This window comes from Physeter macrocephalus, chromosome 3 (genome assembly GCF_002837175.3).
Source record: "Physeter macrocephalus isolate SW-GA chromosome 3, ASM283717v5, whole genome shotgun sequence".
Classification (NCBI taxonomy): domain Eukaryota; kingdom Metazoa; phylum Chordata; class Mammalia; order Artiodactyla; family Physeteridae; genus Physeter; species Physeter macrocephalus.
Window position 1 is genome coordinate 9,091,479 of NC_041216.1, and position 27,366 is coordinate 9,118,844.

Consider the following 27,366-nt stretch of genomic DNA (forward strand, 5'->3'; position numbering starts at 1 on the left):
TCTTCTCTAAATGTTTGATAGAATTCACCTGTGAAGCCATCTGGTCCTGGACTTTTGTTTGTTGGAAGATTTTTAATCACAGTTTCAATTTCATTACTTGTGATTGGTCTGTTCATATTTTCTATTTCTTCCTGGTTCAGTCTTGGAAGGTTATACCTTTCTAAGAATTTGTCCATTTCTTCCAGGTTGTCCATTTTATTGGCATAGAGTTGCTTGTAGTAGTCTCTTATGATGCTTTGTATTTCTGCGGTGTGTGTTGTAACTTCTCTTTTTTCATTTCTTATTTTATTGATTTGAGTCCTCTCCCTCCTTTTCTTGATGAGTCTTGCTAAAGGTTTATCAATTTTGTTTATCTTCTCAAATAACCAGTGTTTAGTTTTATTGATCTTTGCTATTGTTTTCTTTGTTTCTATTTAATTTATTTCTTCTCTGATCTTCATAATTTCTTTCCTTCCACTAACTTTGGGTTTTGTTTGTTCTTCTATCTCTAGTTCCTTTAGGTGTAAGTTTAGATCGTTTATTTGAGAGTTTTCTTGTTTCTTGAGGTAGTATTATATTGCTATAAACTTCCCTCTCAGAACTGCTTTTGCTGCCTCCCGTAGGTTTTGGATTGTCGTGTTTTCATTGTCATTTGTCTCTAGGTATTTTTTGATTTCCTCTTTGATTTCTTCAGTGATCTCTTTGTTATTTAGTGATGTATTGTTTAGTCTCCATGTGTTTGTGTTTTTTACATATTTTTCCCTGTAATTGATTTCCAATCTCATAACATTGTGGTCAGAAAAGATACTTGATATGATTTCAATTTTCTTAAATTTACCAAGGCTTGATTTGTGACCCAAGATATGATCTATCCTGGAGAATGTTCCATGAGCACTTGAGAAGAAAATGTATTCTGTTGTTTTTGGATGGAACGTCCTATAAATATCAATTAAGTCCATCTTGTTTAATGTATCATTTAAAGCTTGTGTTTCCTTATTTATTTTCATTTTGGATGATCTGTCCATTGGTGAAAGTGGGGTGTTAAAGTCCCCTACTATGATTGTGTTACTGTCGATTTCCCCTTTTATGGCTGTTAGTATTTGCCATATTAGCAGTTGCCTTATGTATTGAAGTGCTCCTATCTTGGGTGCATATATATTTATAATTGTTATATCTTCTTCTTGGATTGATCCCTTGATCATTATGTAGTGTCCTTCCTTGTCTCTTGTAACATTCTTTATTTTAAAGTCTATTTTTTCTGATATGAGTATTGCTACTCCAGCTTCCTTTTGATTTCCATTTGCATGGAATATCTTTTTCCATCCCCTCACTTTCAGTCTGTATGTGTCCCTAGGTCTGAAGTGGGTTTCTTGTAGACAGAATATATATGGGTCTTGTTTTTGTATCCATTCAGCAAGCCTGTGTCTTTTGGTTGGAGCATTTAATCCATTCATGTTTAAGGTAATTATCAATATGAATGTTCCTATTACCAAGTTCTTAATTGTTATGGGTTTGTTTTTGTAGGTGCTTTTCTTCTCTTGTATTTCCCACTTAGACAAGTTCCTTTAGCACTTGTTTTAGAGCTGGTTTGGTGGTTCTGAATTCTCTTAGCTTTTGCTTGTCTGTAAAGCTTTTGATTTCTCCATCGAATCTGAATGAGATCCTTGCCGGCTAGAGTAATCTTGGTTGTAGGTTCTTCCCTTTCATCACTTTAAGTATGTCATGCCACTCCCTTCTGGCTTGTAGAGTTTCTGCTGAGAAATCAGCTGTTAACCTTATGGGAGTTCCCTTGTATGTTATTTGTCATTTTTCCCTTGTTGCTTTTAATAATTTTTCTTTGTCTTTAATTTTTGTCAATTTGATTACTATGTATTTTGGCATGTTTCTCCTTGGATTTGTCCTGCCTGGGACTTTCTGTGCTTCCTGTACTTTGGTGGCTATTTCCTTTCCCATGTTAGAGAAGTTTTCAACTATAATCTCTTCAAATATTTTCTGGGGTCCTTTCTCTCTCTCTTCTTCTGGGACCCCTATAATGAGAATGTTTGTGTGTCTTATGTTGTCCCAGAGGTTTCTGTGCATTTCTTTTCATTCTTTTTTCTTTATTCTGTTCTGTGGCAGTGAATTCCACCATTCTGTCTTCCAGGTCACTTATCCGTTCTTCTGCCTCAGTTATTCTGCTATTGATTCCTTCTAGTGTATTCTTCATTTCAGTTATTGTATTGTTCATCTCTGTTTGTTTGTTCTTTAATTCTTCTAGGTGTTTGTTAAACATTTCTTCCATCTTCTTGATCTTTGCCTCATTCTTTTTCCAAGGTCCTGGATCATCTTCACTATCATTATTCTGAATTCTTTTTCTGGAAGTTTGCCTATCTCCACTTCATTTAGTTATTTCTCTGGGGTTTTATCTTGTTCCTTCATCTGGTACATAGTCCTCTGCCTTTTCATTTTGTCTGTCTTTTTATGAATGTGGTTTTCGTTCCACAGGCTGCAGAATTGTAGTTCTTCTTGCTTCTGCTGTCTGCCCTCTGGTGGATGAAGCTATCTAAGAGGCTTTTGCAAGCTTCCTGATGGGAAGGACCGGTGGTGGTAGAGCTGGGTGTTGCTCTGGTGGGCAGAGCTCAGTAAAACTTTAATCCACTTGTGTGCTGATGGGTGGGGCTGAGTTCCCTCCCTGTTGGTTGTTTGGCCTGGGCAACCCAGCACTGGAGCCTACCCCGCTCTTTGGTGGGGCTAATGGCGGACTCTGGGAGGGCTCACTCCAAGGAGTACTTCCCAGAACTTCTGCTGCCAGTGTCCTTGTCTCCATGGTGAGCCACAGCCACCCCCCACCTCTGCAGGAGACCCTCCAACACTAGCAGGTAGGTCTGGCTCAGTCTTCTATGGGGTCACTGCTCTTTCCCCTGGGTCCTGATGCACACTCTACTTTGTGTGTGCCCTCCAAGAGTGGAATCTCTGTTTCCCCCAGTCCTGTCAAAGTCCTGCAATCAAATCCCACTAAGCTCCAAAGTCTGATTCTCTAGGAATTCCTCCTTCCATTGCCAGACCCCCAGGTTGGGAAGCCTGACATGGGGCTCAGAACCTTCAGTCCAGTGGGTGGACTTCTGTGGTATAAGTGTTCTCCAGTTTGTGAGTCACCCACTCAGCAGTTATGGGATATGATTTTATTGTGATTGCACCCCTCCTACCATCTCCTTGCAGCTTCTCCTTTGTCTTTGGATATGGGGTATCTTTGTTGGTGAGTTCCAGTGTCTTCCTGTCAATGATTGTTCAGCAGTTAGTTGTGACTCTGGTGCTCTCGCAAGAGGGAGTGAGTACACATCCTTCTACTCCACCATCTTGAACCAGTCTTCTATCTTGTAATTCTTAACCATGCTTTGAACAAGGGGCTCTGTATTTTGCACTGGGCTTTGCACATTGTGTAGCCGATTGTGCATGCATAACACACTGGTGACCAGGCAGTGGTTTTGGAGGGTTGGTATGCCTAGACATTAGATGAGAATCCCTAAGGGCAGGGACCACAGTTATCCAGCACTTTCTGACAGCACCCAGCATTGGCCTAGGCACAGGGGCATCCATACAATGGCCTTTACCCACTGGCCTTGGCTGGGGCAAGTTGAAAATGAGGAGAGGGTTCCCTGCACCCAAGGAGACTCTTAATGAGAACCCTGGACCTACTCCTGAAGATCATGTGTTTAGGGTGCTAAGCATGGAAGGCATTTGTCTTCTGGCATTATTTCAAAGCCAAAAGGCAGTAAATCCAGGGATGCTGGGCTCTGATGAGGCCTCACAAATCAGGTAGGATGCAACACCATAGGCCTTTTTATCAGGCCTCGTCCCAAGAGGACTTGTAGGGGAAACGGGGAGCACGGGGGCCTGAGCTTCATGGTCAAGGGGAAGAGGATGAGTGGGGAGAAGAATTCTAATTCCATCCTGGGTGACTTTGATTCAAGCCTATGAGATTTACCAAGCAGTTGCTTGCTAAGTAGAGGTGACCAAGGGGCACAGAGGCAGCGCAGGTGCCGAGACCAAGTGGCCCTCTGCCTCTACCTCTTGCAGGTTAAAGAATAATAGTTTCCTAAGCACTTTCCCCATGCCACTTGTGAAACTGCTGAATGCTTACGTGAAAAAGTACAAGTTCTCATTCAACCCTCCACAATCCTATGAGGGAAGTGTTAGGAGTGTCGCTGTTTTCTAATTGAGGAAATGGATCCCAAAGAGATCTGATGACCTGTTCGTGGTCATCCAACTTGTTAGGGGCAGAGCAAGGATGTTACCCAGACCTATCTCGTGCCACAACTCACTGCCCCTCCCCCCCAGGGATTGGGAAGCCCCTGCTCTACATCAGTGGCCTCTGGGGTCCAGAGGAGGGGCTTTCATATGAGGGGAAAGGGTCGTACATCAGTCCCCCTGGGCAGGGCCAGAGGAGAGAGGAGGCTTGTGTCCCCATCCTCAGGAATAGAAACAGAAAAGCAGAAGTCTTGGTGGGAGGTGTGAGTCCCAGAATTATCTCAAAAAGCCTCAGCACCTTGAGGATTCTAGAACCTTTTTCATCGAGCCACTCCAGTTGCTTAATTTTCCATCCAGCAGACGTTTCCAGAGAACCCGACATGTGCCAGGCAAGTTTTACTAGGCACCAGAAGTGTAGAAATTAACAGATAAATTGCAAACATTTATGAGGTGCCGAGCTGCAGATGTGCCACGCAGTGGGAAAACACGCAGAAGTGGACAGTAGGTGTTCTGAGGAGGTGTGCTCAGAGCAGGGCTGCCAGACCCAGCCTGGGCGCAGTCAGCGGAAATGTCTCAGCCAGGTGACAGCTGATCACACACAAGGCAATGGCACTTAGAAGCCTGAACAGGAGTTTTCCAGGGTAAGGAGGATGGAGGATGCCAGGGAAAGTGGTCCAGGCAAAATGGGCAGCTCCAAGGTCAAAGGCACAGAGGGTGGAGAGACCAGCATCTGAGCGGGAACATCTTGGTGGCCCGTTGCCTACAGCTTGGGGTTGTAAAGCAAAGAACGCAGGAGAGGCCACTGAGGCAGGACATGGGCCCTGCAGAGGAGTTTGACCCTTATCTTGAAGGTCCCCTTGAGGATAAGGGAAAAGTTCATCAAATGATGACACTATCCTTTCCCAAACGTGGCTCTCCCTCTCCCGGGAAGGCTTGGGTGCAGCACAGATTATTGGGCGAGGGACTCGATAAAGGGCGTTAAGGAAGAGAGTGATGTGGTCAGGGATGCATTTGAGAGATCACTCTGGGATCCACAGCAAGGAAGGCAGGAGGGCGGGATCTGGACTCTCACCCTGTGACAGCAGGATCTGGACTCTCAGGTGGGTGGTGCCTGCCCTTTCTTCCTTCCTTCTCTTATTCATTCATTCAGCGGATATTTACTGAGAGCCAGCTATGTGCCAGGCACTGCTCTAGTGCTAAGAATAGGAAGGAATGAATCAGAAACCTCCTCCCCAAGGAGCTTACATTCTAGAGAATATAAACAATCAAGTTAAATGACTACAGAATGTGTCAGATGGGTAGAGGTGGGGCGAGGTGTGGGGCTTGCGATTTTAAATAGGTTAGTCGGGAAAGATCTCACGGAGAAGCTGACATTTGAGGAAACAGCTGTTGGAGGTGAGAGAGTGAACCTTCTGATCTTTGGGAGGAAGATGGTTCCAGGAAGAGGGAACTGCAAGTGCAAAGGCCCTGAGGCAGGAGTCGGGGGTGGGAGTAGAGCGGTAGAGAGGAGGGCAGACGAGGAAGAGTTTGTGTGGGACCTTGCAGGCCTTCCCAAGGACTTCGGCATTTACTCTGAGAGGGGAAGCTGTTGGAGCATTCGAGCAGAGGAGCGGTAATAAATTTATTACTGCAGGGTTGTTTGTAAATCAGATGTTTGTCAAGTGAATCCAGCTTAAAATCCCCTACGAGAACCCAGGCTGACCTAACGGTCCTTGCTTGGAGGTGGCTGGTTCCCACAGAGCAGGTGCATTTGCAGAGTCCTGCTTTTACCAAATTAAATCTTTATGTCCCCGCCCCCCCCAACCCTTCTGGGAGAGAGAACCAGACCCTCAAATAGCAACACTGACCACTTATAGCACTCGCTCTTCCCCCGCCCCGGGGACTGCTTCTAGGCAGATCAGCTCACCCTCATTAAAAGTGGATGAAGCCTGCAAGGAGGGGAAGAAACATGCAAAGAAGATGGGAATCATGAGAGTGAGGCTGCTGGGCCCTGCAGTCAGAGTTTCTGAACAAAAGAGCTTGAACATTCTCTCTCTAGCTGAGCCTGCATGCACTTGCTGAATGCTCTCCAACCCAGCCTAAACAGCTACGTACCATTTATTGGGCACTTACTATGTGCCAGGATCTGTGATAAGTACTTTACGTGATCTATCTCATTTAATTCTTTCAACACCCCTAAGTCTTAATAACTCTCATTTCACAGATGAGGCACCTGAGGATGAGAGAGGTGCAGTAGATTTTCTCAAAGTCACACAGCTCACCTGGAGCCTGGGTCTGTCTGACTCCAGAAGCCTGCTTGGAGCCACTTGTCCCAACTGTCACTGAAACATTGGCGGCCACTACTTTCCAAACAGGAGAGGGCACACCAGGCCAGGAGACCCGATTCCCAGTGAACACAGCCGTCCTGCCCTCCACAGCATAATGGGACATCAGTGGCATGCTGTGGGGAAGGGGCGGGGTTGGGGGCCAGGCTAGGCTTGAACTGGAGGAAGGGGCCAAGCTGCTGATCATAATGAGGGTGCACAGCAACATAACTGCAGAGCCCCAAACGTCCCCTGATCTATCTGCAGGGGTCTGATCCAGTGGGTGAGACCAGGCAGGGGGGCGCTCCAAGCCAGAGAGTTCTGGGTACTCTGTCCTTTGAAAGTAGGACTCCAGCTGGCCAGCAAGGGGTTGGCAGACAGTGATGCTCTCTGTCACATTGATGGGCTGGATTTAGTTCAAGGTCCAGTGCTAGCTGGGAATGGGAGAGAAGGACAGGAGATGGAGACAGAAACCCTGACCCTGAGCCAACACAGAGATCAGAGAAAGGATGGGCTACATGGCCCACTCCAGACCCTGTCCCCCGTGGGCATGCGCCCTGGAGCACTGCCTCCCAATATCTTACTAATTCCAGAGTCGCCTTCAAACCAGATTTGTCCCCAATCTGGGGGTGACTTCTAATCACCTATGCGTAGATTCTGCAAAACACCAAGAAAGAACTGCAAAACTCTCATTCTCTGGAAAGATTGTTAGCTGGGAGAGGAAGCATCTGATTCTCGAGCTCAGAAGAGTTGGCAGATGAGTTTCCATTTCCATGCAAAGTGATTGTGGCCCCCGGGCTCCCCCAGCACCCGGTGCAGGCTTCTTCTCCAGTGCCCCCTCATCTTCCTGAAATTATTTGCTTATACATCTGTCTCCCCTACAAGGCCACGAGCCCCTGGAAGGCGGGGTCTGAGTCTGACCCATCGCCCTGTCCCTGATGCCTGGCACAGGCTGCTGCATAGAGTTATAAAATAAATCAATGAATAACTAGGGAGAAACGGCTGCTGGAGAGCTCCAAGGTTCTGAGCCAGTGGTCTGATAATGTCTATGTGAGTGCAACGGGCTCCTGTGCATTTTGTGTGTTGAATAATTGAGTGAGGGATGCCAGAGGCAGAGCAGATGTGAGATTTCTTGGACCTGACAAATGAAAGACAGTTTCAGTACACAGGAGGCGGGGGTGAGGTCGAGACCCCTCCTGGGGGTTCATCAGGAGGAAAGGGTAGGGTGAGGGGCACAGCTTCAGATGGAGGAAGTGGACAGCAGATCCTGGCTCTGGCAGCACCAGGGACCACAGAAGGGGGCAGGGGCAGGGTAGGTGGACCCTGAGACCCAGAGGACTGCCGTCTTATGGTGCCCAGTATTTGGAGAGGGGCTGGGAGTCCAGGTGGAAGATAAGACTTCATTAATTCATTCAACTTGTGTCCTCGGTGCTAGGACCCAGCAGTGAAAAGACAGTCGCTGCCCTTATGGAGGTTGACTTCTAGTGTGGATTCAGGTCAACAGGTAAATAATCGAATTTCAGAGTGGGATAAGCAGTGCACAGAAACAGGGCCAGGGAAAGAGAGCGGTGAGTTGAATTATTGTGGACAGACCAGTCCGAGAGGGCTTCTTCGAGGAGCTGACACTTGAGCAGACACCTGAGTGATGCCAATGCACCTGCTTTGGTGGCTCTGAGTTTGGCACGTTTGAGGAGCTGCCAGAAGGCGTCAGTGGCAGGAGACAGGGGCTCGGTGGGGAGGGAGGGGGCAGGTGACCAACTGTGCTGCTGTGTCCTGACCCAGCCTTTCCCGGGACATGGGGCTTTCTGTACTAAACCTGGTCCCAGGCAAACTGGGACTGAGCTGGTCACCTAGAGGTGGGACAGGAAAACAGAGAGGAGGGCGGGGGCCGGAACATGCAAGGCTGCCGCCTCTGAGGCCGCGCTGAGGGGTTTGGGTTTTATTCTACGTTTGAGGGGAATGGAAGACAGCAACTCCTTTTTGATGTAACAAGTACCTCTGAGTGCCTCCTCTGCGCCCGGGGCTGCTCTGAACAGTGAGCGGGGGTGGGGTGCACACAGTCCTGTCTTCACGGATTTGGGGCTTTTGTGGTCTCTCACACTGGCAGTGAAGTCACTGTCGCCACACATTTTCTCTTTGGCATTTTCCAACTAAGCTTGGGATAAACAAAGGAAAACGTCTGTAGCGATCAGAGCGGGTGCTTTCCTTTCCCATCCAGATCACTGGGACACTATTTCCAGACATCATCTCATTGTTACAGAGAAGGAAGAGCATGTTATCTGATCTCACGCTGCAGCCCAGGTCACCTGAAAATCAAATCCAGGCTCACTTTGCACACCTGAGTTGGAAGGGCTCAGGGCAGCTGGGAGGTGGAGATAAGGGGACAGTTTCAGCGCAGCCTGGTGAGGGCCGTGGTGGCTGTGTGAGTCGGGAGCTGTCACACCAGCAACAGCGAACGTCTACTAAACACCGACTGTGTCTCCTTCCCATTGCATGTCACAAATTGCCACAAACAGAGCCACTTAGAACACATTTATCATCTCACAGTTTCCTGGGTCAGAAGTTTGGGCATGGCTCCACTGGGTTCTCTATTCAGGGTCTCACAAAGCTGGAAGCTAGGTGTCTGCTGAGGCTGGGGTCTTATCAGAGGCTTGGGGTCCTTGCTCCGGCTCACGTGACTGCTGGAAGATTTCATTTCCCTGCAGCTCTAGAGCCATGGCTGCTGGCTTCTTTAAGATCAGCAGAAAAATTTCTGCTGCTTCAAGTCTCTGACCACCAAAGCCTCAGGCTCACCTGATTTGGTCAGGCCCACCCAGAAGATTTGTTTTTTTTTTTTTTAACTCAAAGTCACCTGTTTGGGGTTTTAACTATATCTGCAAAAAAATCTTCCTTCACGTTTGCCAAATAACTCTGTCTAATCATGGGCATGACATCCCATCATATTCATGGGTCGTACCCACACCAAGGGGAGGGCGTTATGGAGGTGGGACTCAGAATTCTGCTTACCATACTAGCCACGTAAGAAGTACTTTACACACATCAGTTCGTTTAATTCTCAGAACTATCCTATGAGATGGATACTGCTATTGGCCCCATTTTACAGATTAGCGATGTGAGGCAGAGAGAGGGTAAGTAAGAAGCCTGAGGTCCACAGCTGGGAGAAGCTGGTGCTTTGGCAAAGCACAGTGTCCTGGAGCCAGGATCCCTGTGGCAGAGTCAGGGAAGGAGGAGGGGAGGGGAGCCCGCCAAAGTTCCCATTGCTGTTTCTAAAACGTTGCCATGGAAACCCTGCATGAAGCATCACTTAAAGTGCTGTTTGATTATTTTTTCAGGGTGGCATCTGCAAGCACATAGCAGCAGCACCAACACACACACACACACACACACACACACACACACACACACACACACACCCCGTGGTTGAGTTCATGGGCCGAGTGGCAGGCGCATGGCAGGAGGTCCGGAAGGTCCATTGATAACGGAATATGCTCATTGGCATGATCAGGGCCTGGTGAGCGTCCCTGTTGCGGGGACCCAGATCTGGGGAACCATTCAGGTCCTGTTAGTTTTCACTGACTGTGCGCCCAGAGGGAGCCGTCTCCCAGGTGCCCCCTTCTCTCCTCCCACCAGGCCTACATTCCTGGCCCCATTCCGGCCACGTCCTTCCTGGGCCTTCTCATAGCAGCAGTCTTTTTTTTTTTTTTTTTTTTTTTAAACATCTTTATTGGAGTATAATTGCTTTACAATGGTGTGTTAGTTTCTGCTTTACAACAAAGTGAATCAGTGATACATATACATATGTTCCCATATCTCTTCCCTCTTGCATCTCCCTCCCTCCCACCCTCCCTATCCCACCCCTCTAGGTGGTCACAAAGCACCGAGCTGATCTCCCTTTGCCATGCGGCCCACAGCAGCAGTCTTGGTGCCTTGGCCCAACCAGGGAGAGGGTGAGGCCACTGTAGAACTCACGGAAGTCAAGCCCAGACAAGGGACTTAGGAAGGCTCCAAAGCTGCTCACTAAGCCCCTTTGAGGAGTTCAGCTCCCATCATGACACAGAAAGTCCTGGACACTAACTGATCTTGTCCCAAATCTTGAAGTGAGGGCTGGCCCAGCAGACCAAGGAGGCAGGAGGTCCAGGGTAATAATTATGTCGACAACTATGATCATAACTGCCAGCTAATGTGACTTTTGCCAGGCCCCACACAAAGTGCTTTGTATCCATTGTGTCTAATTGCTCATTTGTCAGTTCATTCAACAAATACTTATCACGCAATGGCTGTGCCAGGCTCTGGGTCTACACGTGTGAAACGGTGAGAGTTGGAGCTTATGTTCTCGTTCCGGGAGACAGACAATAAACAAAAGGGGAAAAATGACCCATTGTAGTAAGTGCCACAGAAAGAATTACAATAGAGCAGTGTTGGGGACTTCCCTGGCCGTCAAGTGGTTAGGACTCCGTGCTTCCACTGCAAGGGGCATAGGTTCGATCCCTGGTCAGGGAACTAAGATCCCGCAGGCCGTGCGGCACGGCCAAAAAAATAAAAATAATAATAATAAAATAAATAAAAGAGTAAAATAAATAAATAAATAGAATAGAATAGTTGGAGGGAGGGCCCGGGGGCTTCTTCAATTTGTGTGGTGAGAGGAGGCCTCTCTGAGGAGGTGAAAGTTAAGCAGACATCAGAATAAAAGGCTGTGCCAGGGAGCCGGTACAGCTGATGCAAAGGCCCTGAGGCAGGAACTGGCTTGGTGAGCCTGAGGAACAGAAGGAAGGGCCAGTGTGTCTGGAACGCGGAGAGTAAGGCATAGAGGGCAGGAGTGGAGGCTGGCCAAGGAGACTTTGTAGGTTCAGGCGAGGCGTATGGGTTTTACGTGAAGGGAGATGAAGTGCCTTTGAGGTATTTTCAGCACGGCAGATGCATGCTCTAACTTGTGTTTTAAGAGATCACTCTGGCTGCTCCTCAAAGAATGACTGTGTGGGCACGAGGGAGCAGTCAGAGGTCCAGTTAGTAGACGTCTGTGGGGACCGGGGAAAGGATGCTGATGGCTTGGACCATGGAGGCCACACTGCAGTGGGAGAGAAGGACATGCATTCCAGTGTGGTCAGCAGCGCTAGCTGATGATTTGGATATGGGGGTGGAGAAAAGGTTTCTGGACTACTCCTAGGCTGTGGGTGTGAGCAGCAGGGTAGATTCCATCCTCGTGAGAACTCTAAGGTACACTGTTATCTGCATTTCATAATTTACAAAAGCAGGCCCACAATCACCTGACATCTGCCATAACATGGATGACCCCTGAGGACATTACACTAAGTGATAAGAAGTAGTCCAACTGGGGCTTCCCTGGTGGCGCAGTGGTTAAGAATCCGCCTGCCAACACAGGGGACACGGGTTCAAGCCCTGGTCCAGGAAGATCCCACATGCCGTGGAGCAACTAAGCCCGTGCGCCACAACTACTGAGCCCGCGTGCCACAACTACTGAGCCCACGTGCCTAGAGCCTGTGCTCCGCAACTAGAGAAGCCAGTGCAATGAGAAGCCCACGCACCACAACCAAGAGTAGTCCCCGCTCACGGCAACTAGAGAAAGCCCGCGCGCAGCAACAAAGCCCCAGTGTAGCCATAAATAAATAAATAAATATAATTAAATAAATAAGAAGTAGTCAAATTCACAGAGGGAGAGAGTGGCAGTTGCCAGGGGCCAGGGGAAGAGGGGGTAGGGTTAGTGTTTAATGGTTATGGAGTTTTCTTTTCACAAGATGAAGAGTGCTGTGGATGGATGCTGGTGAGGGCAGCACAACAAGGTGAATGTACTGAATACCAATGAACTGTGCCTTAGAAAGGGTAAAGATGGTAAATTTTATATTATGCGTATTTTCCACAATTTCAAAAAAAAGGAAAACAGGCCCAGGATCACACTGTTAGTAGGAGGTCAAGCCAGGTTTTGAACTGGGCCCAGCAAACTCCACATCTGGTGTGTTGAACTGCCCCCAGGGAGCACAGGACCCCAGCCTGTGTGTGAGCTCACCTACCTCTCCAGCGCCAAGGTGAGGGTCACCCCACCTTGTGTGGGCACCAGGCGAGGATGCCAACCCTACATGTGGCGGTTGGGTGCCTACTTGTGGATGTTTGAATGGCGAAGGGAACAACAGAAAGCAGACCAAGTCTCAACACTTCATTTTGTCTAATAATCGTGTGCACGTGTGTGTGTGTGTGTGTGTGTGTGTGTGTGTGTGTGTGTGTATTTTTTTTTTTCCAAAGCAGCCCTTTAGAAACGATGATGCTGATGCTGGTGGTGATGAAGATGACGATCACAATAACAAAATGATGAAAATGTCAGCTCCCACGCATGAACATATGTGTGCCATGCGCTTTCCATATAACATTTTATCGATCCTCTCCATAACCTATGTGTGCACTTTCATTATCCCATTATACAGATGAGAAGACTGAGGCTAAACAAGATTAAGAGACTCACCCAAAGCCGCCTGCCAGTCAGTGGGAGTGAAAATTCAAAGCTTGGCTTGTCTGTCTCCAGATGCCTTTCTAGTAAGGGACCAGGTTAAATGAGGAGGCTAATTAAGAAGGTATAACTGTGCTGCTTCTCAGAGTTCTATTTTAGGGGCCAACTTGAAGGGACACAGATAATTATTTCCTGGAATGAGCATCTTCTGCACAGGCCCCAGGATCCTCCACACTCAGCCTCCTGCGTGGAAGCTGACACCGCCTTTGCTTGGCGACAAGTCACAACAAGGCTGGGCCCACTCCCGCCCCGCCCCACTCAGACAGCACCTCACAGGGAAACAAGATAAAACAAAATTAAGCTGAGCTCCTAATTCACATTCCATCTCTGGCAGCTCCTGGATGATAAATAGTCTGGAATTAGAAATGAGGCAGGAGGGAGGTGACGGCAATCTGGGCAGAGCGGCTCGGCAGACCGTTTCCACTTGGGATCACCCTCTCTGCTTCTTGGGGCAGCTAGGGAGGCAGAGTCTATGGCGGGGGGTGAGCAGCCACCTTCTCCTCTTCCTTTAAAAAATTATTATTTTTAATCATGATAAAATAGACGTAACGAAGTCCACCATTTTCAAGTGTACATATCAGTGGCATCAAGTACATTCACGTTGTTCTACAATCACCACCAGATTCCATCCCTAGAATATGTTCATTTCCCCAGCTGAAACTGTACCCATAAAATACTAATCCCCATTCCTTCCTCTCCCAGCCCCTGGCAACCACCCTTCCATCTTCTTTCTCTGTGAATTTGACTACTCTAGGGACCTCATATCAGTAGAGTGTGCGCCATTTGTCTTTTTGTGACTGGCTTGTTTCACTTAGCATGATGTCCTCAAGGTTCATCCATGTTACAGCATGCTACAGAATTTCCTTCCTTTTTAAGGCTGAGAAGTATTCCATTGTATGGATATACCACATTTGGTTTACCCATTCGAATATCCATCGACGGACACTTGAGTTATTTCCCCCTTTTGGCCAGTACGGATAATCCTTCTGTGAACATGCCTCCTCCTCTCCCACCCATAACTGTATAATCAGGGTATTGAGGTGGCCAGGTTAAGTCAGTGTCCCCCACAGGACTGCCACCCTGCACAGTGCCCCCATGTACCCTTCACCTCGCCTCACCAGATCTCACCCCAGGTCTTGCAGGTTTCCATAGCAACCCTATGTCAATCAGCTGTGAAAGGTAGTCAAGTGTAGTGGTTTTGAGTCCTGGCTGTGATACTTAACAGGTTGGTGACGTCAGGCAAGTTCTTTTATTGTCTATGGCCTCAGTTTCTTCACCTCTAGAGCTGGAATCATAGTAGGACCTACTTCACAGCTAAGAGTAGGGGTTGCAGAAAATGGTACTAGCCCTTGTTCTGTGCCCGGCATCGTGCTAATGCTCTGCATGGATTATCTGACCCCACAACTACCCTACGTGGAAGTTAGCCCCTTAATTGAACTTCATGTAACTTTATCTATAAAGTTATCTGCTTTCTAGATGAGGAAACTGAGTCTTGGGGAGGTGAAGCCCTTGCCAGTAAGTGGTGATGCTGGGATTCTGAGCACTGGACTTGCACTCTTGTCTAATACCTTATCCTGCCTCCCGTGCCTGGAAGGCACCTAGCACAGGGTCTAGTCCACAGGAAGTGGCCAGCAAATGAGGACCAGTGTGATAAATTTTGGACATAGCCATAGCTGGCTCCTGGGTTGATGAAATCAACCTGTCTTCTCCAGGGAGCAGAGTTGGCTTTATCAGGCAAGGCCATTATTTGCCTTGGACATTTTGAACTTGGGGCTGGGCTGACGGGTCTGCTCTGCTGGGCAAAAGCACTAGAGATCTATACCTGACCTCAGGGACCTGTGAATCCTATGATCCTGGGAAGAGGAGGATCCATGTGTTCCATCATTTCTCGAAAGGTTCCTGACCCCAGAGTGGTAAAGACCCACTTGGGTTCTAAGCCCATGGATCCCAGAAGGGGCCACAGGATCTGAGGTTTATGAGCAGCAGAGATGATGTTATGCTGAAAGCTCAGAGGAGGCAAGCTCCTGGGTCAGCCAGGCTGCAGTCGTCATGGAAACCTGGCAAGGCAGCACAGGCCACGGCTACAGGACAGACAGAACCAGCCAGGACCCAGGTCATGTGGGAGAAGCTGGTCCTGACTTTAAGGATGACCGGGTCAGAGCACTGAGAATGGTCAGCCAGGCCATGGTAACTAAGAGACACCCAGATTTCCATGGCCAGCAAATAGAGGCCCATTTCCTACTCCTGTATCAGTCCTGGGCAGGTGTTCAGTTTGGTGGGGTGCCCTCCTCCACGTGGTAACTCAGGGATGAAGCCTTCTTACATCTTGGAGCCTCAGCATCCACTGTGGTCTGGATAACCACATCCAGCCAATGTGGAAGGGCCTGGAGGAGGCTGTGGAGTTTTTGTGGGCCAAGCCTGAAAATGTCATATATCACCTTTGCCCACATTCTACTGGAGAGAGCCCAACTTCAAGGAAGTCTGGAAAGTGTCATCTAGCTGTGCAACCAGAGAAGGGACAATGAATTTTGGTGGACAGCTAGCCTTTTTTGGTCACATGCAGTCAATTTGATAAACATTTTCTGATGCCTGCTGCCTCAGAAAGTCTTTAAGGAACAGAAGCCCACTGAAGCAAACTCCGTAAAGAGAGGTTCATGATAAGGGTACAGCAGACAGTCTCACAGAAAACTAGGTACGTGGAGGTTGCCATCCATCCACTCATTTATTCCTCCATTCATTCTTCAGAGTTATTCATTCAATGCAGAGTTTCTGAGTGTCTGCTATGTGCTGGTCACTGTGCTATATGCTGGGATACAGATATGGAAAATGTCAGATAAGGTCCTTGTTCTCACGGAGCTTCCATAGGAAGTGGGGAGAAAAAAACAATTAAGAACACATAAAAAGATTACACATTGCAGCCAGTGCTCTGAAGGTCACATGAAGGATGGTGAGACAGAAGATAATTGAGGCTGGGTTAGGGGTCAGGACCTCTCCAAGGAGGTGGCATTTGAGCTGAGTTCTGATCGATGAACATGAATGAGCCATGCAAAGAACAGAGGTCAGAGCACCTCTGGGCCAGGGAAAGCTGTGCAAAGGCCCTGGGGCAGAAAAGAGCTTGATCTGCTTGAGGATCATCCACCGCCACTCCGATCATGCTTATTCAGACCTCTAACTCTACGTTCCACTGCTGTTCCTCTGTTTAATGCTTCTGTAACTGGACCATGAAATTCAATGACTCAGTTTGTTCTCCTTTTGCCTCGAGCTCTCAGTGGCACTTCATGCTTTACTGGCCATGTTGTCATCTCAAGATCCCCCTGGGCACCATGGCTCCCTTGGCCCACCCATTCCTGTTCATACAAGTTTCTTGTTCTCTCTGCCTTTGCTACCATGGCCTCCCCACCAGCTGCCTGTGCTGCGTGTCTTCACAGAGGCCAGTGCCAAGCATGCAGGACTGTTTGCCTCCATGGAGGAGAAAGGGACATTTGAGAAGAAGTGACATTTGAACTGAGTCTTAATAATAAGTGGAGTAGGATGAGATAGGAAGGACAGAAGAGCACTTCAGAGGAGGGGACAGCAAATGCAAAGGCCCTGGAGCATGAAGGGCCCTAAGGGAGAGGTCAGGGAAGGAGAGGTGACAATTCCAAAGGGGTTGGGGTGTGCATGGCTGAGGCGGGTGAGGGATAGAAACTGTGGGAGCCAAGCCTGGACAGATTGCTGAGTCCTGACTAGGAAGGGCCCTGAATGCCTTGCTGAGAAGTTGCCCGTTGGCTCCTCCAGCCTCCAGGAGCCACAGGAAGCCTAAGGATGGTGACTGGATTTGTCTTCTAGGCAGGTGACAGTGGAAGCAGTGTGGCGGACTGGAGAGGGAGCGAGGGTGGCAGGGGACCTTCAGGGGAGGCTGGGTGGGTCAACAGCAGAAGGCCTGGAACGAGATCCATTCTTCCTGGCTGTCGGGCATGTGAAGTGTGGCATGATGCGCTGGCACAGAGCAGGCCCTCAAACGCCGTTGCCTCACCTCCTGATGGGGGCTGCGGTCTGGGGTGGGCTCTGGTAGTTTCTTAAATAAAAGAGCATCATCTCCAAAGTGTCAGCATAATGAGGGCTGGGAAGGTGCTCCTGTGGGACAGCCAGCACGCCACCTGCGTGTGAAGATGTTGGTTGAATGCATGAACGAATGAACGAATGAGCAGCTCTTACTGTAAGCCAGTGGGCCTTCTGGGCAGAGGACAGTGTGGAGTGACAGCGGCCCTAGGGTGTAGAGATTCTTGTCACTTTGCTCGAGGCTGGGCAGAGAGGACGAGGCCTGCTTCCGGAGCCTCCTCCAGCCCTAACCAATTGGCCGAAGGAAAAGAGGGTGGGAAGGTCAGAGACAGGCAGGAGTGACTGTGGGGTAAGTTCAGACGGAGGACAAAGGAGAAGGAGAGGTTGGAGTCCTCAGGTGTCTAGAAAAACACTGGAGGCTCTGGGTAAAGCTGTGACTCCAGGCTCTAAGCAGTTGGAGCCAGAATTCGGAGCTTGTCTCTCTTTGGGGAGCAATCCTAGCGACAGAGCCGTCGGGTCCACAGCAGCTCTTGGGAGACAGAGCGCGGTTCAGGCGCTCGGGGCCTCTTGCCTCCATCCTTGCCAGAGTGGTGCAAAGGGACTGGGGCATGGCTCCGTCTCCACGCACATGCCCCGAGCCCCAGGCCCGGTCTGGAGGGGGTGCGGCTCTCTTGATTCCACGTGGAGAGGGGTGGGGGCCGGTAGCTCCTGACTCCCAGGCCCTGGTTCCCTGGGGCCGTCAGCAGCCCTGGCTCTGCTGTAAATATCTAGTCTTGCCCAGCTGTGCCAACCATTGGGCCCCATCCCCAACAGGCTCTTCCACATAAATACACATGACATATAAATCCACGTAGATACATGTATATATACACACATGTACACACACACACAGGCATGCACATGTAACCAACACAAAAGCTCGGCTGTAGAAACCCGTGCCTTGGTGATACACACACACACACACACACACACACACACACACACACACACACAGCGTGCTGGAGGAAATGTAAGGAGTTCAGTATTGCAGGAACAGCGGGTCTGAGGGGAAACGGTGGAGATAGAGGCAGGGGCCGGGCCAGCTTGTGGAGGACCTTGAGTGAAATTCCAGGGATTTGAAGTGACCTGGAAGGGATGGGGAGCCACCACAGGGCTTCCAGTGGGAAGCGCTGTGGTCCCAGGGGCTGTTTAGAGAATGCGTTGGACTGGGGCGAGTCTAAAGCGGGGTGAGGAGGAGGGGACTGTCTCCAAGTCCCCAAGAAGAAGGAGAGATGGGGGAGTGGCCCTGGGCATTAGCAGCGGGACTTGCGGGGGTGGGGCGGGGGTCAGATAGGAGGGACGAAAGGAAGCCGACTCGAGAGACTGAGTGGGCTGGACGGACTCCAGGTCCGTACCAGGCTCTGGGAGCCCAGGGGACAGGGGGCTGGCGGCGAGGCCAGGGGTTGCGGTGGGCCGCGTGCAGCTGGAGGCACGTGTCAGGCTTCCACGGGGAGCCACCCAGAGGTGCTGGGACTTGGGTCTGTGGTCAGGAGGAGGGTCTGGGCTGGGGCTCTGAACCAGTCACACAAGGGACAAGAGCCTGAAACACACACGGCGGCTGGGTGCTCCTGTGTGTGTGCCCGCCCCTCCCCCTTCTCTGCCAAGACTACCCCGAACGCCTCTTCCAGGAAATGGCTCAGAGTCAGTCCTTCCCATCATCCCTGAGGCTGGGTGCCGAGGGCAGGCAGGGCGGCACAGGGCGGTGAGGAGAGGGGCAGAGAAGGGGCAGGGTCTTGGGCTGGTATCTGTCACCTCCTGGGTCTCTGTGTCGCCTGCCTTTCTCATGTTGCTTTGGGGCTTAGTAGGACCATTTGCGAATTATTCTTATTAGGATCTAGGGGAGGCCTTTCACAGAGGAAGCAGCAGGCCCTGCCTGGCTCGGTAAAAGCCGTGTGGGGCCAAGCGATGCCCGCTGCCTGGGTGGCTTCCCGCGTTCCAGCTCCAGGGGCCCATCTGCTCTCTCCAGCTGCTACCCCGAGCTGCTTCTCTTTCTTACCCCTCCAGCATCTTCTCCCAGGGAGCTCTAGGGACTTATATACAATCATATCCCAAATTTCTCGAGCATGTAGTACGTGCCAGACACTGAGATAAGCCCTTTGCCTGGTTTATCTTACTTCATCCTCTCAACAGCTCTCTGAGCTGGGTGCAGTTATGACCCCCATTTTACTGGTGAGGAAACTGAGGTGCAGGAGGTGAAGGTAGCTTGCTCATGAGGGAACAGAGTTGGGATCTGAACCCGGGCCATCTGTCTCCAGAGCCCCCTTTCCCAACCAGTGCACGCTGCTGCCTCTTACGTCACAACTGCTAACCCCCGCCTAGGGGTGGCGCGGGCGAATTCAAACCCACGTCTGTGGGACGCCGGAGCCCTTCCCTGACCCGTGAGGCTCTGTGCCTCCCGGACCCAGATACGCCTTTTGCCTCCCACCTCATAGACCACGGCTTGAGCCGACAGCTGCGTGGAGCCCCTCCAGGGTCAGATCTGCATCCCCACCCCCGCGTTTCATACTGTGCCTGGAATGACAAGAACTTAAATGCAGGTGCCAGGCAGGCCCCTGAGTGCAGGGGAGAGTGACACTGGCTTCCAAGAGGTGCTCTGGGTGTAGAAGTGGACTCCGGTGAGAGAGGGTCATCAGCACAACAGAGGCTCTCCAGAAGGGGATCGTCATTTGGCTACATAAACATGGGTTGTTTACTGGTACATGTGGGCGTAGGTGTCGTGTCTGTTGTCATATGTGTGAATGCAAGAGCTCGCACAGATGCATTCTGGAGGTCTGGTTTTACACGTGCATGTTTGTGTATGAGGATGTAAGTGCATGTGTACACAGGAGGGCATGTGTGTGGGAAGGTGCATATCAGAATAGATGGATTTGTGCATATTGGCTGTGAAAGTATGTTGTTGTGTCTGTTTCCATGTGAGAGAGTGTGAGTACCCCCAAGTAAGGAAACTCCCGGGGCAGACCCTGTCCTCCCTCCTGCCTCCTGACCCTGAAGGACCTGGACCAATGGTCCCCGCCTGCACCGAGGCCTCCACAAAGCCTTTGGAGAGGTTGTTGGGCTCAGAAAGGAGTAAAAATAAACGGCCAAGCAAGAAGCCAGGCCATTCTTTCTCCCCCCATTCCTGATTCTCAAGCTGCAAAGTGTACACCAGGCACCATTTTTGGCCCCACTGGGGGACCTGCAGGAAATGGAGCCTCGAAGCCAACTTCTCAGCCTCACCAACCCTTCCTCTGCCTCTTTGCTGGAATGCAGCAGCTAAGAAAGAAGGTGCAAGAGTCAGTCCCACTGGGCGTACCTCCCAGCTCCCCCAGCTCTAGTCACGTGAATGGAGAAGCTCACCGTCTCTGAGCCTCAGTTTCGTTATCTGTAAAATGGGGATAGTACCCACTTCACAGTGTTGTTATGGGGATTAAATGAGATAGGGGTCAATGAGGAGTTAGTCCATACAAGTGGTCAGTAAGTGATGGGGCTGATGCAGAAGAAGGAAGTGAGGACAAGGAGGATTTACAGAGATCCCATGGGGACTCAGATGCACCTTTTACTTAGGGTCTTTTGTAGTCACAGAATCCCCCATCCTTTGCATAAGGTATGAGAAATAGGTGGATGGTGGAGGCTGGAAGCCTCACTTCTCAGCTCCTCTGTAGGCCCCTCTCTCTAGTTTTTCTTAGAGAGCGGGAAGCCGAGGGGTCCGGAGCCTTTGGAATATTGTGCTTCTTCCCATGGGATGTGAGTTAAACTGTCTCTTGCCTTAAGAAGAGAGATGGGTGTGAAGTATGCTGGGGCTTCCTGGTCCTGGACAGGGGGCCACATGGAGGAAACAGGGGCTCTGGGGCTCCATGTCCAGAGGGCTGGAGTTGGCGGGTGGGGTATCGCCATGGGCATCGCAAATGGCGCACAGAGACAGCACTTCCCAGCTGGCCAGCAAGATATAGGGGGGCTAACACCCAGCCTTGGGGAGGGGGCTGCAGAGTCTGAGGGAAGTTAAGGGGAAAGCAGGCCAGTTACGCAGTGGTGGGGTAGCCCTAGCAAGAGATAGGATGACGTTTCTTATGGGCAGCCTCACCCAGGGTTAGGAGTCCCAGCCTCACGACAGGACCCCCAGCTGACCCAGGTCACTGCCTCCTCTTTGAGCCCCTTTGCTAGGATTGGTTCAGGATTCATGACTTCCTGTCTGCAGCTGGACAGGGCTAAGGACCAAACCCGGCTGGCCCTGGCCACAAGCCTTTGGAAGTCCAGGTGCAGCAGGTCAGAGATCATTCTGCCCCAGCCAAGCAGAAACTGTGCCCTGCTATAAAAGTTGTCAGATGAAAAGGCAGAACCTACGCCTTTGCGCTTGTGTAACATAGGCTGCTGTCAACTGGAAGTGATATTGGCTTCTTTGGTAAGAACTGATCCTAATCCCCAAAGCTATTGACCATCCCAGCCCACGGAAAAACAGACGTGCCAAAGGGAGATCATGTTTGTAAAAACAATGCGTGTTAACCTGGAAAGGTCTGCATAAATGTCAACGATCATTGCTGTTGTTGTTTTATGATAATAATGATTAATAAGGAAAACAAAGCAACTCAGGTTTATCTTATCTAGAATCTAGCAATTCCCAAAGTGTGTTCCACAGAACAATTCAGAAGCTAATAGGTGTTTCTGAGGAAAAAAAATTAAAAAGGGTGAGGAGAGATTCCATAGTCAATTTTGTGGAGATTCTGGCTGAAGCAAGGTTTAATAGGTTTCTCTCCTGCAGAACCTCTGAGATAAATTCATAAGCATTTGTTTCTTCCAGAGGAGAGAATCTCTGCAGCATTTTCCAAAGTTCCTTGACCCACTGAATGTTTTTCTCGTGGAACTTATTTCTCAGCCTGTGTCTTATGGAATGTACTTTGGGAAACATTTCTAGGCGTCATTCTGTAGTTAATCAGATTTAGCCCGAATTGCATGGTTAGCTGTCCTAAGCCTAACACTGACGGTATTTTCTGTGTTGCGCCATAGGGTACCACTGATGCCCCGTGCATTGGTCTCTGTCTCGACAAGGAAAATCCTAGTGCCAGTGTGTGATGGGCGCAGGGAGGGCTGAACAGGGAACAGCTGGGCTCAGGGCTGCAGAGGTCACCAGAGGCTGCATCACAGGGGACCTTGTGCCAGCCTAAAGCTGTTCATCAGAGGGGCTAAGGCATACCACAGTCTCCTGAAACAGGAGAGGGACAAGTGGGTGCAGACTAACACACAGAGCTTCCCTTAGAGAGTTGACTGGGGGAAGGAGGAGGCCGCCCAGCTCACTGCTCCCCTGTAATCCTGCTGGACCCTAAACTTCCGCAGGCCCCACCCTGGGGGCTCGGAACTTTCCTCTCTGCAGCCTCTCTTCTGGTTCAATGTTGAGTTCCTTAAAGCTAGGCTATCTCTCTCCTTGTCCTCTTCCCCTTTTCCCCAGAGAAACCCCCAGTTCCTTAAGAAGCTGAAGTTACTGGTGTCGAGAATACTCCCCTCTGGAGCAGAGTTGATAAAATTAGGAAATGAAGATCCAGGATGCTCAGTTAAATTTGAATTTCAAATAACAAATACTTTTTATTATTTTATTTTATTTTATTTTATTTATTTATTTTTAAATTTTTTTGGCGGGGGTGGTACGCGGGCCTCTCACTGCTGTGGCCTCTCCCGTTGCGGAGCACAGGCTCCGGACGCGCAGGCTCAGCGGCCATGGCTCATGGGCCCAGCCGCTCCGCGGCATGTGGGATCCTCCCAGACCGGGGCGCGAACCCAGTTCCCCTGCATCGGCAGGCAGACTCAACCACTGCGCCACCATGGAAGCCCATAAATTCTATTTTAATGGGGAAGATTGTGGACTGAACTTTTTAGTATAGGTATATACCAAATGTTGCATGGGATATACTTATACTAAAAAAGAATTTGTGTTTCTCTGAAATTCAAATTTAACTGGGTGTCCTAGATTTTAACTGGCAGCTCTATTCTGGGGCCTAGGATGTAACCTTTTCGGTTTTGCTTCTAAAGAATCACAGGTGAGAGAGAGGAGGCCACGGGGCCCTATGGTTATGAAGCATCAAGGAGAATTCCCACCAAAAGCCCATCTGTGGCCCCTGCTGGTGGGATGATGGATGTCTGTGCAGCCCCAGGTTGTCCAGGTGGGGGGATGGGGCCAACGAGGGGTCTGATTGTGTGTAGGTCAGGCGTCCTCTAGGCCTGGCAAGGAGATGGACTGTGTGCAAGCCCAGAGCACTGCCTCCGTGCTGGGAAACACAGGCCTTGAAGGTCAAGGTTACAGCCTGATAAGGACACAGGCGCTGAGGTCAAGCAGCTCAAGATTCAACCCTGGCCCTGATCCCAACCAGCCGTGTGACCCTGGGTCAGAGTAGCCTCATTGTTCCTCATTACCCTGCCGCCGAAAGGGAACAGTCAGAGTACCTCTCGTGGCAGGGTAAGATGAAATAGAAGAGTCCCGATAAAGTACTGAGCAGAGTGCCAAGCTCATATTAAACGTATGGACTTGAGGATGTGGAGAGGGGGAAGGGTAAGCTGTGACAAAGTGAGAGAGTGGCATGGCCATATATACACTACCAAACGTAAAATCGATAGCTAGTGGGAAGCAGCCGCATAGCACAGGGAGATCAGCTCCGTGCTTTGTGACCACCTAGAGGGGTGGGATAGGGAGGGTGGGAGGGAGGGAGACGCAAGAGGGAAGAGATATGGGGATGTATGTATATGTATAGCTGATTCACTTTGTTATAAACCAGAAACTAACACATCATTGTAAAGCAATTATACTCCAATAAAGATGCTAAAAACAAACAAACAAAATACACCCAAAAGGTGACTATTATTATTATTGCAACTAGCTACGTGACCCTTCAGCTCTCTAAATTGAGTTCTTTGGGGTAAAATGGGGTTCATAAATACCAACCTAAAGAGTAGCTCTGAGCACTGGCATAAATTCTATTTTTTTTTTAATTTATTTTTTATTTTTTATTTTTTTTGCGGTACGCGGGCCTCTCACCGCTGTGGCCTCTCCCGTTGCGGAGCACAGGCTCCGGACGCGCAGGCTCAGCGGCCATGGCTCACGGGCCCAGCCGCTCGGCGGCACGCGGGATCCTCCCGGACCGGGGGACGAACCCGCGTCCCCTGCATCAGCAGCTGCATGAGCAGGCGGACTCTCAACCACTGCGCCACCAGGGAAGCCCATAAATTCTATTTTAATGGGGAAGATTGTGGACTGAACGTACGCACACAAGCCCTTCCCTGCAGCCAGCCAGCACAATGCCCCCTGTCTCCAGGGCCACATTGAAGGGGAAAGGAAATTTAAGTTTGGTCTCAGTCCTCAGGTGCCAGCTGCCTGTCTTCTTCCTGCTAGTCATCTGTCCAGGACTCTCACCTGTGCAGCCCACTCCCCTCACAGCCCCTTCCCTTCCTTGACTCCCAGCAAAACTGGTCTTTTCTTAGTTCTCTTTCTCTACTGTGGGAGATGGGGGGCGGTTCCTGAGATTGTACACCTGGGATAAGTATGTAACTGAATAAACACGAATTCAGGGGTACCACACTGTGGCCCGTGGGCTCGGCACCTGTTTTATAAGTAAAGCTTGGTTGGAACATGTATTGTCTAAGGCTGCTTTTGTAGCACAGCGGAAAAGCTGAATCACTGGGACAGAGACCATTTAGGCAAGGCCAGAAGTATTTACTCTCTGGTTCTTTACAGAAAAAGTTTGCCAACCCTGCTTTACTCTGTTGTTCCCTGTACATAATGCATATTTTTATATGCACATAGTATAAACTATATGTGTGTATGTGTATATATGTGTGTGTATATATATACATATATATATATACATAAAACACATTCCATCAGGGTACTCCCTCCCTGCCAGGCATTAAAGCAAACACTAGATAAAAAAAGAATATGTCATTTCTGCCCCTCAGGGAAGTCCTGAGAAGAAAATAGACACCTAAACAAACAATTACAGGCAGACTTAGCTCCCGTTTGGAAGCTGGGGTATTGTAAGTTAATGAATGATTGAATTGTAATGTCGTATGACAAATGCAGGAATTGAAGTGCAAGTAAAACCCTGACTTAAATCTGCAAGTGGGGTCCAAAAAAATCCTGTCATGTACAATGTGGGTCTGTGAGATTGCAAAATTAACCAGATGACCAGAGCAAGCCTGTGTAGTTAATGGGCTGGGAGTTCCAGGATTCTGGAAGCTGGTTGCCAATGACATTATACCTGAATTTACATTCTATCGGGATGTCTTCTCCTGGGGTTTTCCAGTTTATACAAGACGCTAAGGGTATCAAAGAGGGCTTCACAGAGGAAGTGGTACAGGGGAAAGATTGGGGGAGCAGGAGGTGAGGCAGAAAATGTCAGTAGGGGTCAGATCATAGAAAGATGGGGCTGTATGAACCTAAGACTGGAGTAATCCTGACAGCAATAGGAGGCTTCTCATGGTTTTTTTTCTTCTTCCCTTTTATTTATTGTGGTTGATCTTTCAAATCATTATTTAGTCTTACATTCATCATGCAAAAGACCAGAGGTCTTTTGGCCATGTACCTTGGTGGTAGGGAACCTGCTTTGGCACGTGTGCTCCGGAGGGTGGAACAGGGCAGGACCGTGGTGAATCTGCCATTGTAGAAGGCTCAGTCCAGCGTCAGTGCAGACAATGCACTGGAGGGCGCAGGGCCAGCGGCAGGGAGATCAGAGTTGGGTGCAGAGGTCCACGAGAGAGATGATGAGGATCCTCAAATGAGAAGGAAGGAGAGGGCAAGAGTGATTTACGGATGACAGCAACATCCCTGGGAGAAGCCAGGCTTGCTGCTCCCAGAAGTCAAAGCCCAGTAACAAGAAAGGCACTGGAAATTGAACGGTTCACAGCTCAGAGAGATAACCCAACCGGGCTAATGGAATAACCTACATGAATAGGTTACCATGAGTGGTTCTCAGTTTCAGCTCTGCTTACAGACACCCAGAGGAGCTTAGGCTCTCCCTCTGAAATTCTGATTCAGTAGGTCTGGGGACAGGTCTAGGCATTGGTGTTTTTATAAAACTCCCCACGTGACCCTGATGCTGAAGGTTGCAGAATTGCAAACGTGAGCCAAGAGAACAGGCTCACAGCGGAGAGCTTATGCCAGATGCTGGGCAGGAGGAGGCTTGGCAGGACAGGGCCCTGTGGACTCGTGGGTGGCGTACCCCATCTGAGGTCCTGGCACCCCTGCCTTTGTTTGCTTGACAGGTAGCAGGAAATGTATAGGACCAGGCTAAGGGTTGACTTGTCCGGTTGTCACCCCGAGTCATCCCCACAAGAAGAATAAGTGTGAGTCCCCTGTGAGGGTGTTTCAAGGTACACTAGTCACCGTGGACTCTATGTGGAACGGTCAGTGCAAGCATGGCCTAACGCAGGTGGAAAGTACATGGGCTCGGTAGCCAGGCAGCGCTGTGGACACCCCGCTCTACCCCCAGTGAGCTCTGGGGCCTTGGGTAATGCTCCAACCCGTTCTGACAATCACACTCGACTCAACGAGAGATAATAGCCCCTCTCTCAGTGGGTTATCGGGAGGATTAAGTAAAATCATTAAGTCACACAATAAACTCTTATCAAGGTATTATTATATATCAGACAGTGTTCTAGGCACTGTTCTAGAAACTGGGACACAGAAGGGAACAAAATAGATTTTTTAAAAAATGTCTGTCTATATGTCACTACCAAATGTAAATTAGATAGCTAGTGGGAAGCAGCCGCATGGCACAGGGAGATCACATCTGTGCTTTGTGACCACCGAGAGGGGTGGGATAGGGAGGGTGGGAGGGAGGGAGATGCAGGAGGGAAGAGATATGGGAACATATGTATATGTATAACTGATTCACTTTGTCGTAAAGGAGAAACTAACACACTATTGTAAAACAGTTATACTCCAATAAAGATGTTAAAAAAATAAATAAATAAACCAACTAACTGAAAAAAAAAAGTCTGTCTTCATGGAGCTTATATTGTAGCAGAGTGGGACAAACAATAAACAAATGAATGCATCAACTATATACTATGTCAGATGTAGATGTGAGAGGAAGTGGAGACAACAAGTATAGACAATTCTTTGGGGTGGAAGTATATGTCAAGCACTTGACAATGGGGATGACACATAGTAAGTGTGCAATAAATTATGTTTACAAGGCCAAACAGCTAAAAGCAAGGGGGTTTTAAGGATTAACTAAGATAATGTGTGATGCAGAAGTGCCTAGCACAGCATAGGTACTCAAAAGATAATGGATCTTATTC

The 27,366-nt window shown here is 49.4% G+C and overlaps 1 protein-coding gene across 1 annotated transcript in view; it reads left to right on the forward strand.

The window, feature by feature from the left end:
• CSMD2 (CUB and Sushi multiple domains 2) overlaps nucleotides 1-27,366 on the forward strand; it is a 653,863-nt gene that overhangs the window by 194,443 nt on the left and 432,054 nt on the right.